The following is a 10,624-nucleotide window of genomic DNA, read 5'->3' on the forward strand; positions in this document are numbered from 1 at the left end:
TTTCTATTAAAAGAATTAAGTTTAATTTTTGTTTTTCATATTTTTAATGACAAACTCTGATAAAATAAGAAGTCATTGAAATTAATCTTGGGTAATTTTTGGGCAATATACTGTTATTTACATTATGGAACTAGCGTTGTATATTCGTGTATAATGTAAATAGAACTTGTTTTCGACATAACTCGATTTGAGTACATATTTATGACGAATTTCAGAGACTACGTTTACATTACAAAATCGTGTCAACCTCGTACGTGACACAGTTCGTGTAATATACCTCGTCTCGTACTGTCAGACATACCAATTCGATATCTAGAGTATGGCGTACCTTCGTATTATAATCGAGATTTTTTGAAAGTAGTGCGAATGAAGTTGTTGTTCCCAAAGAATGACCCACTAAAGAGAGAGACTTGGCTCCAGTTTTATCCAAAATGTAGTGGATGGTTTCTGGCAGGTCAATCAAAGCGTCTTCGTTTATGCTGTCAAATAATATTTCGTGAATTTAAAAATGGTGAAAGAAAGTCTAGTTTCAATAGCCTTCATCCACAATTCAGTTGATAATGGTTACTTCATAAGAAACAGAGCTGAGATTTTCTTGACAGAATGCAAAGTTTCTTTACCATTAAAACTCGGGAAAATTTGTACGGAATTTGCAAGCGTTAGTAGAGAAATCAGAAGAACAAAAGACATTGGTTATTGCTGTCGGTTAACGGAAAACACTATTGAGCAATTAGATTAGGGTCATTTATATTGGTTAATTTGCTTTCTTCATTTCTAGTTACAACGCCTGTCAATCTCGCTAAATTATCCTTGCATAATACCATCGGTATCTAGAGTTCTAATTTGCAACGGTTACGGGTTTCCTGTCTGTAGAATTGAAACCGGTATTCTACAAACCGTTGTTGTTTTTACCTCTCCGAGTGACGATGACGTCACGGAGAGGTTTTACACTGGACGTGTCTGTGTGTGTGTGTGTGTCTGTCTGTCTGTCTGTCTGTGTGGATGTGTGTCTGTCAGACCCCACGTGACCGCGTTCGCAGTTTCCAAATCGGAGCAAACGTGTTCGCCATTTCCGAACTGCTTTCACAGTCACGGAAATGGCTCCTCTACTTGAGTTCTCACACCAGCATCTTCTGGTCTTTGTCCATCCCACACGGACACCAGTCTGTACTTACTGGCTTCTAATAACCACCATCTTTTGGTCTTCGTCCATCCCACATGGACACCAGTCTGTACATACTGGCTTCTAATCACCACCATCTTCTGGTCTTCGTCCATTCCACTTGGACACCAGTCTGTACATACTGGCTTCTATTCACCACCATCTTTTGGTCTTCGTCCATCCCACATGGACACCAGTCTGTACACACTGGCTTCTAACACCACCATCTTCTAGTCTTCGTCCATTCCACTTGGACACCAGTCTGTACATACTGGCTTCTAATCACCACCATCTTCTGGTCTTTGTCCATCCCACTTGGACACCAGTCTGTAAACACTGGCTTCTACTCCATCGCCATCGTTTGGTTTAAGACATTCGCGGCGATCAGCTAGGGTTACGAGAAACGTCTAGCCTCCCTAAGGTGGGATCTCCACCAAAGGTTTTCGCAATTGCGGTTGTTCTTGCTTTTAGCTGTAGTTCGACACCCTTATATACTACCTATTTGAGAAAGGCGAAGCAACCGGGGTATGCTTCATTTCAAACGCCAATATTAGTCAAGTCTCTCAAGAATGTTTAATTGTTCTTTTTTAAAACGATGTAACGTTCAATAAGGCGAATAACTAGCGAAGAAAATATTAAATATTAATTATATTCATTTTAATATTTAAGATAATCTTGTTTCTCAATTCAAAATTAATACGGAAAGAGTTAAAAAACAGTCTATGTTTTTGTCTGTGTGTGTCCGTCCGTTGTTACAGTAGTGCGCTGCGTTAAAAGTTCGTTTTGTTTTGATGTGTAAAGAAATCCTACAGAACCCTAATATTCCCTTTATCCTTAATATAAAGTGAATATGTGGAAATATTTTTCGTAATTATGATGCATTTAGTACTTTTGTAGCTTTAAAGCTCTATTTCATTTTGATATTCCAAAGATTTTTTTTAATATTATTATTTAAAATGGATGTTTATATATTACTTAAGCTATACTACATCTGTTTATAGCATAATCCTTTCTAAAGTGAATACAAGCACAACACTACTATGTTGGTCAAATGAACTTTTATTTGTCAATAGGCATAGTGAACCAAAAAGTAAACGCTTGGGTTTGGTTTTCGTTTCTGTAATGCAGAGACATTAACGGTTCAGAGTGAGCCGAAAGTTAAATACACTTTTAAATAATTAGGCTTAGATTATATAATCATGGTGGAAATCTGGGCCGCGTTCAGCAGAGCCCAGCGCTGTTAGCAGTGTCTTGCATAACGGGATTTTGTTTTTGAGTTTTGACGTCACGGTGTCTAGCGCTGAGTTAGCGCGGTCTTCAAAGAAAATAGTCGGCTCTTTGGATAACGTGACGTAAATCGAGTAGTTCTCAGCTTGGCGAAAAAACCATGGAGGAATTAATACAAATTCTAGGAGAGCGATAGCTCTCTTAGATAAGACCTCATACCGACTTTAATGTATAAGGATGGTTTTTTGATTGGTTATAACTTTTTTTGTATCGTATTAACTGCTTTGAAAAAATTCCACAGAACTACAATTCGGGACCTAAATATGTGGTTAAAATTTCAAAAAGATCCATCCATTAGTTTTTCTTATAAAAAATAAAGTTGCTAAGGGTGGTTTTCATTTCCATAAAAATTTTACGATATTTTGATGAAAATCATGAAATTTTCCATAGAAATAACATGGGAAAAATTTAACAGATAGCCTTTTTGTGGAAGCCGTCATGAAATAACTATACGTTTGTTTGATTTGAAAACGGTTTCAAATGAAAGCCTCATATTTAGTATTTGTGCTTTCCAGCTTTCATTGATTAATTTTAAGTTTAAGTATGTTTAATTTTAAATTTTCAAAATTACCCCAATCTGCGTTATTTAAGCATGGATAGACTGATTTACTAGAAAATTGCAGCGCGACCAAAATTGGCCTTTTTTTGCGTTTAGTTGCGTCATATTAATCCGATTGTTTTTTCTTAATGCCTTTTGGTTGAAATGCCCTATCGGTAGTGAGATAAGACTGCTTTAATATTGCCGCCGTGACAAATACCCCGTTTGTGGTCGCCATTTTTTTAAGGGGAAAAAATTTGAGAGTGGGTCCTTTATCGTTGTCATTTTCATATTTTTTGAGGATTTGCTGATGGATAGATTTTAAATATAATATAAAGTAGGTTTCAAGTTTTAATATAAGCCTAATTTCATAATTTTCCACCTTTCTATTGTCCCACAATCTGTTTCTAAACTTGCCACTTTTTTTAAGGCGGTGAAACCCGTGAAATTGCGCTAAGCCTTGGTCGCTTCAGCCCCTTTAATGCTTCTAATCGTGGTGCGCAGCCATGGTGAATTAATTTCTCTAAGCCTTGGTCAAAACAATATCCATAGTGCACCAGGCCCGTCAATCTTATTTCCCATCCTGGTTTCCTCATATATGCTCTGTCTTCGAAGTCTGCTTTGTATTATGCTATGAATTTATGCTTTATTTATTTCGTAAGCATAGGTAACAGTAGTGATAGTTAAAAATGCCGTTATTTATTTACTCAAATCAGGGTTCCATTGTATTAATTAAAACCTTGTATTCTACCTAAATGATTAAAATGTTTCATTTGGTAATGCTTTATGAAAAACAACGCTCACTACAGAAGATTTAAACACATATTCCTCACCAACGTAACACGTTTGTTTACCTTCTAAACTATTAAATACAATAAATACTATTGCCATTAACGGTGATTTTCTGGAAAGTATTGACAGCAAACCTTATTTTCTTAATTAATAGTTTACATATTTATAATTTAACTCAAACACACTTTTAACAAGTTATATTAATTGTGGTTATATGTAATATTTCATGAATGAAGCTCAGTTTCGAACAAAACCACTATTAGTGAGCCATCCAACAAACAATGGTTTGGAACTAATAATAATAATAATAGATGGAAATGATTAACGCAAGTTGATAAAGAAATTAATAATCTTTTGATTAATTATGTTAGAAAGGAAATGATTTACGCAAGTTGATAAAGAAATTAATAATCTTTTGATTAATTATGTTAGGAAGGAAATGATTAACGCAAGTTGATAAAGAAATTAATAATCTTTTAATTAGTTATGTTAGGAAGGAAATGATTAACGCAAGTTGATAAAGAAATTAATAATCTTTTAATTAGTTATGTTAGGAAGGAAATGATTTACGCAAGTTCATAAAGAAATTAATAATCTTTTAATTAGTTATGTTAGGAAGGAAATGATTAACGCAAGTTGATAAAGAAATTAATAATCTTTTAATTAGTTATGTTAGGAAGGAAATGATTTACGCAAGTTGATAAAGAAATTAATAATCTTTTAATTAGTTATGTTAGGAAGGAAATGATTAACGCAAGTTGATAAAGAAATTAATAATCTTTTAATTAGTTATGTTAGGAAGGAAATGATTAACGCAAGTTGATAAAGAAATTAATAAATTAATAATAATTTGATAAATATTATGGGGAAGAATATAATACTTCTTTTCCCCTTCTGATATGGGAACTCATGACGGAGACAATAGGGAGCTAACAGTTCTGACCCTGAAACGTCACACCCTTCTATCTCTTACTGGAGTTTCATCCCCCCTAACGGTTGGAAACAGTATTCTACTCGCAAAAATTCCAACCAGAGAGGGGCTGTGTGACGTCAGACTATCTGTTCCCCCTAGCCAGTTGTTAGCTCCTTATAGCTTTTAGACCAAACTACATTTTAAATGTCAGGAAGCTTTGACTGTAATTGGATTTAGGAATATTTTGAACTAATAATTCTACCCAAATGATTAAAATCTTAAATTAGGTAAGGCTTTATGAAAAACCACGCTTTCTACAGAAGATATCCACATATTTCTCGCCAACGTAACATCTTTGTTTATCTTGCAAACTGTGTGCAAAGAATGAGAGCGACTTTGGATTAAAAAAACCAAAGATATTCAAAGAAATAACCCTCGTATTGGTTGAGTGAGTGTCTATAGAACGTCAAACTGTACCAAGGCCAAATAATACGTGTCAATTATTTAATTTCCCTGCATAGTTATATAACGGCTTGGCAAGCCTTGCCTTCAAGTTCATCAACACAATAGAAGTTCATAACAGATATGAATTCGCTAAAAAAACTTTTTTGAACAAAAGTTGCTTCAACGTTATTAAAATTTAGAACAGCAATGGTTTGTTACTAAAATTATGTACTTTACTATGTTGGGAGTTTGGGCGCACTCCTGTAAGCCAAGCTTCTGGGCGACAAAGTTTTGAGGGAATAAGGGACTTGTCAGCATGCCTACCCTACAGGAACTGACTACCCCGTGTCCGCGGGTGGTGAAATACCCCAAATCCCCCCTCCATCACCACCCGATTAAACCTCAAGTACTTCACTCGTAACTCTAAAAAACCCAACTGTGATTAACCGCCTAATCACCTTGGACTTCAATTTAAATTTCCATCGAAACGCCTTATGAACGTTATTTTACGGACGTTTGCCAAACAAAACAAGCTCGATGGAATTAGTAAAATAAAGCTGCCAATTAATGACGTTAAGCAGTAATGCTATTTGAGTTCAAAAGTAATAAATATCAAAACAAAATAAAATGGACTGGAGATGTCGCTACCAAACACAAGGCACATCATTAACTCTCTGAACTAAATTGCAGATTCTACATTAACATAACAAAATCACGCGCGATGGAGCTAGTAAAAAAGCTACCGATTAATGAAATTAACCACTAACGCCATCTTAGTTCAATAGTGAAACACAAGGCTCCTCATTAACTGTGAACTAAACTGCAGACTCTACATCAATAAAACAAAACCAAGCGCGATGGAACCAGTAAAAAAAGCTACCAATTTATGACATTAACCACTAACGCCATCTTAGTTCAATAGTATTAAATATAGAAAAAAAAAATAAATCAACTGGATTGAAGATGTCACTAACGAAATACAAGGCGCTTCATTAACTCTCTGAGCTAAACTGCAGATTCTACACCAACAAATCACTACCCTTTTTAAAAAGCATCTTTAAGTATATTAGCAGTATTTTAACAAACTCCCCCTTCCCTTTTTTATACCTAAAATAATTTAACATTAAAACCCATGCTTACTATTTTTCTGGCTATTATATATTCTCAATTTTACAGTCCTAGGATTACATGTGTATAAATATTTTTTCATCATTGAATTATTCACTTGAGAGATTAACAAAATGATTATTGGTGCTCTAACGTTAATGTTGAACTTTTCACACTTTTTAAATCCAACCTTCACGTATGACTCTCTTTGAACATTTTTTTAATCCCTCTCATGTATTCATAGTGAAACTTACATTTTAGATTCAGTTAAAATTAATTATAGTTATTCCTAGCTTTTCCCTGTTAAGGTCTATTTTTTGACAGTTAGGACGCTATCACTAATTATTCTCAAAAGCCTTTCTGGTGTCCAAAATAATTTTCCTTATAAAGTTACGAATGAAACCCTTTAAAAAATACGCAACTATTAGCTTTAAACGTGAAAAATAAAATTTTTATTTACTGGAAAATAATTATAATGAATACAAATAACAACCAGGGAAATTCAATTCCAAATTGCGTCCTATAAATAAATGTAGCAATTATCAAACCAAATGTGTTTTTAAAATAAATCTTTAGCACATGCCAATAAAATAATAATCATACGTGTTTTAACTTTGAAAAAAAAGTTTAACAAAAATATTCTTAAAGCAATTTATTGTTTTAATGACTTTTAAGTAATTACTGAACAGCCATAACTTTAAAAAATTACAATTTATATTTTAACTATTATATAAAATAAATAATACTATTAACCCTAACTTTTGTCATCAATAAACTACTGTAACTCTCATTTCACTTTATTTATCAAAGGTAAAATAGTTACCATTAGTTTCATAAATACTACTAAATAATTTGTTGATCCTATTATTTCCTATATTCAATGATAAATCTAAGCACAGTTCCATTGCCAGACTCCTGTAGTACGCTGGCTAATCATTTATCATCTATCCCAATGGCTAAATCCAATTAAAATTGTACTTAAGGACAGAGCGAAAAATAAAATATGCCAAACTACCACACTATACGGAAGAGAAAATCTTTTTAAGACGCGTTATATTTATATTATATTATAATTATTATGATATTGCCAGCTTTTCCAAAACACTACAAAATTGTATTTCTTTTCCCCTGAAATATTGCCAAATTATTGCTAGTTGTCTTATTTAATGCCACTTTTAACAAAAAAAATTACTATTTTAGTTTCTTAAATTAGGTTAAAGTTAATCACAAAAGATGGTAATCTATATGTTGAATCTCGTGTAAAGGTTAAGAGAAATATCCGTTCTGAATAAGATCTTTTTGACACAATGACATTGGAAATGGGGTTCAAAATTAGCGTGAAAGCAACTGGTATATTCTGGTCTGGGTTCATCAGAAATAGTCGAACTAAAATCTTTGTCATGACATCACACCCTCGTATATCTACGAATTTCATCAGCTTAAATTAAGACTAAAAATATTGATGTGACGTCCCCTTAGCTAATAACTCTCAGTCTATTGAATGACAAACTATTTCCTTTTCTGCAGCTAGCGGGAATGAGCACTGAAATAAATTAATCACCACCGCATGTACGCAAAATTAATAAAAATTAAGACCGAAGTAACAGATATTAATCAAAACGCGTCTTGGATTTAACCAAGACCTACAAAGTATCGATAAGAACAAGGTTAATCACTTGACTGAATGCGCAGATATTGAAACTTTTTTTTTAATTAAAACTTACATGCTTAAGAAAGTATGTTCCATCACCCTATTCCATTGAATAAACTTACTTTACTGGTAGTAAATTTTTTCCCTCTCAATAATTTGAAAAATTTACTTATCTCGGGTTTTCGAGCACAATTCCATTCCCCGAAAACATTTTATAACTACATTTATTATCACTTTTAAGAGTTTTCGTGTGGAAAAATACCTCATAACTAGTAACTACACGTAACAATGAAAAAACGATTAGGGGGTAGTCTGCTTTAGCTTCTGCTGCGCCCGATACGAACAAGGAGGATGTATAGTTGTATACCCCCCTTGATAGAAGTACGCCTTGTGCCATTCTCATGCCTTGTCTTTCGCTGGCCTCGTCACCAAGGCAATAGCCCACTCAATTACGCGTTAAGCTGCTCGAGAATTCTGTGTGAATCACTTTTTAAGGTATTCGTCAGCAAATAGTAATTGTTTTTGAGAGCATTCCTCGCCTTGAAATAGGACAACTACGAAATAATTCGACCAAATTGAAGTTTAAATATTCGAACAAATCTTATTTTATAAATATCTTCTACCATTTCAATTTCTATAAAACTGTTCTACCAAATGCATAAAGAGTGCTACCAGAAGTCTCTGGGGCTACTAGAAATACAACATTTACTATAGGAAGATTCGCAGCGACAAGTTTAAAAATCCCATATTCCTTTAAAAACCGTTAATGCATTATCCTTGTTCCTGAAGATATACAGACTAAGTAGCAGAGTCGAGCCACAGCGTCGTAGATCACGCGACTTGGTGAACGCAGGCTATTTTTCAAAATAACCAAGTCATAAATTTCAGGCTACGACCACGCTTAAGTTAACAATTACAACAAAGAAAATCAAAAAATTACGAATATCATGCACGCCCCTACTGCTTGCGAACCATAGAAACGCCATGGCAGAACCGTTTGCTATAGACCCTTTTTACGTAAAAAAGAGATGTCAATCCTTAGTATCGGGACATATGGGAGGGGGGGGGGTTTGACCCCTCGCCGTCTCTGCTCTATTTATGATCTTTCCATCGACTCGACTCACTCGAGCGAGATGGAAGGCAAAGTTTTACCCCCGTGTCTTCCCATGTCGAAGTGGTCTATTAACATAAGTCAGTTTAACCAAGAGTAAAAATCATAACGTCCATGTTGAATGTGCTGCCATTGTTGAAATTTGCACTAAAATTAACAAAAGGTTTCACTATGGAGCGTTCAGGGCATAAACGGGGATATGTTAGCAACCTATTAACGACACAATGTCATACACGTACTCTCTTAAAAGTGATAATAAATGTAGTTATAAAATGTTTTCGGGGAATGGAATTGTGCTCGAAAACCCGAGATAAGTAAATTTTTCAAATTATTGAGAGGGAAAAAATTTACTACCAGTAAAGTAAGTTTATTCAATGGAATAGGGTGATGGAACATACTTTCTTAAGCATGTAAGTTTTAATTAAAAAAAAAGTTTCAATATCTGCGCATTCAGTCAAGTGATTAACCTTGTTCTTATCGATACTTTGTAGGTCTTGGTTAAATCCAAGACGCGTTTTGATTAATAGCTCTATGGGACTATAGCTATTTAATTGGCGTGAAACCAGTTGATCACGAGAGAATTTTAAGAGATATGTTAGTTTCTAATTTTAATTATAAAAGTTGTTATCTATCTCTATAAATATGTTATCATACAATTTTTGTTAAGCCTTGGTACCTTGCACGCTTTATTGCGCTAGCGTCATTTATAAAACGCCGATGACCGGAGAAAAGCTATGACGACAGAGCTCACCGGTAAACATTTCCAAAATCCGCTGTCTTTTTTGGTGAGCTCTGCTGAACGCAGCCCAGACCAGTGAAAGGTCTGATCGTAATCGGATAATAGCTTCGTGTTTTCATGCTTTTTATGGTACGCATTTACTTTCAGTGTGTGTAGCCACAAATAAGCTTTGGTGTTTGTAACGTTAACAGTCATGTTGACAAACTAAGAAAATTGTTGAGGTGAAACGAGAGGATAGTGTTTGCATGGCAACCCTGTTGTGAATATGGCTTTGAACATAGAGGGCATACAGTTGAGGAGTAGAAAATTGGGCCTTTACAAACACGTAAAGGTAATATCCCTCCAAAGTTTTATCTCTTCATTTCCCGTTTTTCCCCATCGGATGATTTTAATGTGTACAAGTATATCATTATTGGATGTAAAATGTCGTCTGATTTACAGTATATTTGCTATGCTTTGTATACTGCTTTAGTATTTCATAAATTAAATTTGTAAGTAGTCCTCTTGACTCGGAGAGGTAATATTTTGGTTTTCCCAACTTGTTTGCATATACGACAACTGGATGAAAAAATTTCGGTGACGACGACGGGTGTTCGACAATAGAGAGCGCAAATATTGAAAATTGGATATCCGACAATTTGGAGAACTAAAAATTAGGTTAGTGGCAAAGGGGTGGCAATGAAACCAACAGAGCATCAATTGGGTAAATAAAAATTTCATTTTTAAAAAAGTAAGTTTTGGTAAAAAAACTATAAAAGTTTCGCGAAATAAAAAACTGCACTTAAACATAACCCAAGCTAAAAAACCAAACCAAACCTGAGCTGATCTAACTGAACCAAATTTACCCGAACGTAACCTGACCTGATATAGCCGAACCAAA

General features: G+C 34.3%; 2 long non-coding RNA genes across 3 annotated transcripts; one reads left to right on the plus strand and one right to left on the minus strand.

The window, feature by feature from the left end:
- The first annotated feature begins 2,561 nt into the window (after positions 1-2,561).
- On the plus strand, positions 2,562-7,265 carry LOC149627453 (uncharacterized). Of its 2 annotated transcripts, XR_016374601.1 has the most exons (3): positions 2,562-3,324; positions 3,418-5,140; positions 5,214-7,265. It is a non-coding gene; the product is annotated as an uncharacterized LOC149627453 (long non-coding RNA). The 2 variants fall into 2 exon arrangements; XR_016374600.1 differs by having other exon boundaries at positions 3,418-7,265.
- Positions 6,668-8,888, minus strand: LOC149627454 (uncharacterized). The gene is made up of 2 exons (XR_016374602.1): positions 8,518-8,888; positions 6,668-8,448 (listed from the first exon to the last, which is right to left on the minus strand). It is a non-coding gene; the product is annotated as an uncharacterized LOC149627454 (long non-coding RNA).
- Positions 8,889-10,624: the final 1,736 nt, after the last annotated feature.

The sequence above is a fragment of the Phalangium opilio genome, unplaced genomic scaffold (genome assembly GCF_054372755.1).
Source record: "Phalangium opilio isolate 3A_F unplaced genomic scaffold, DU_Popi_V2 ptg000105l_1, whole genome shotgun sequence".
Lineage (NCBI taxonomy): Eukaryota > Metazoa > Arthropoda > Arachnida > Opiliones > Phalangiidae > Phalangium > Phalangium opilio.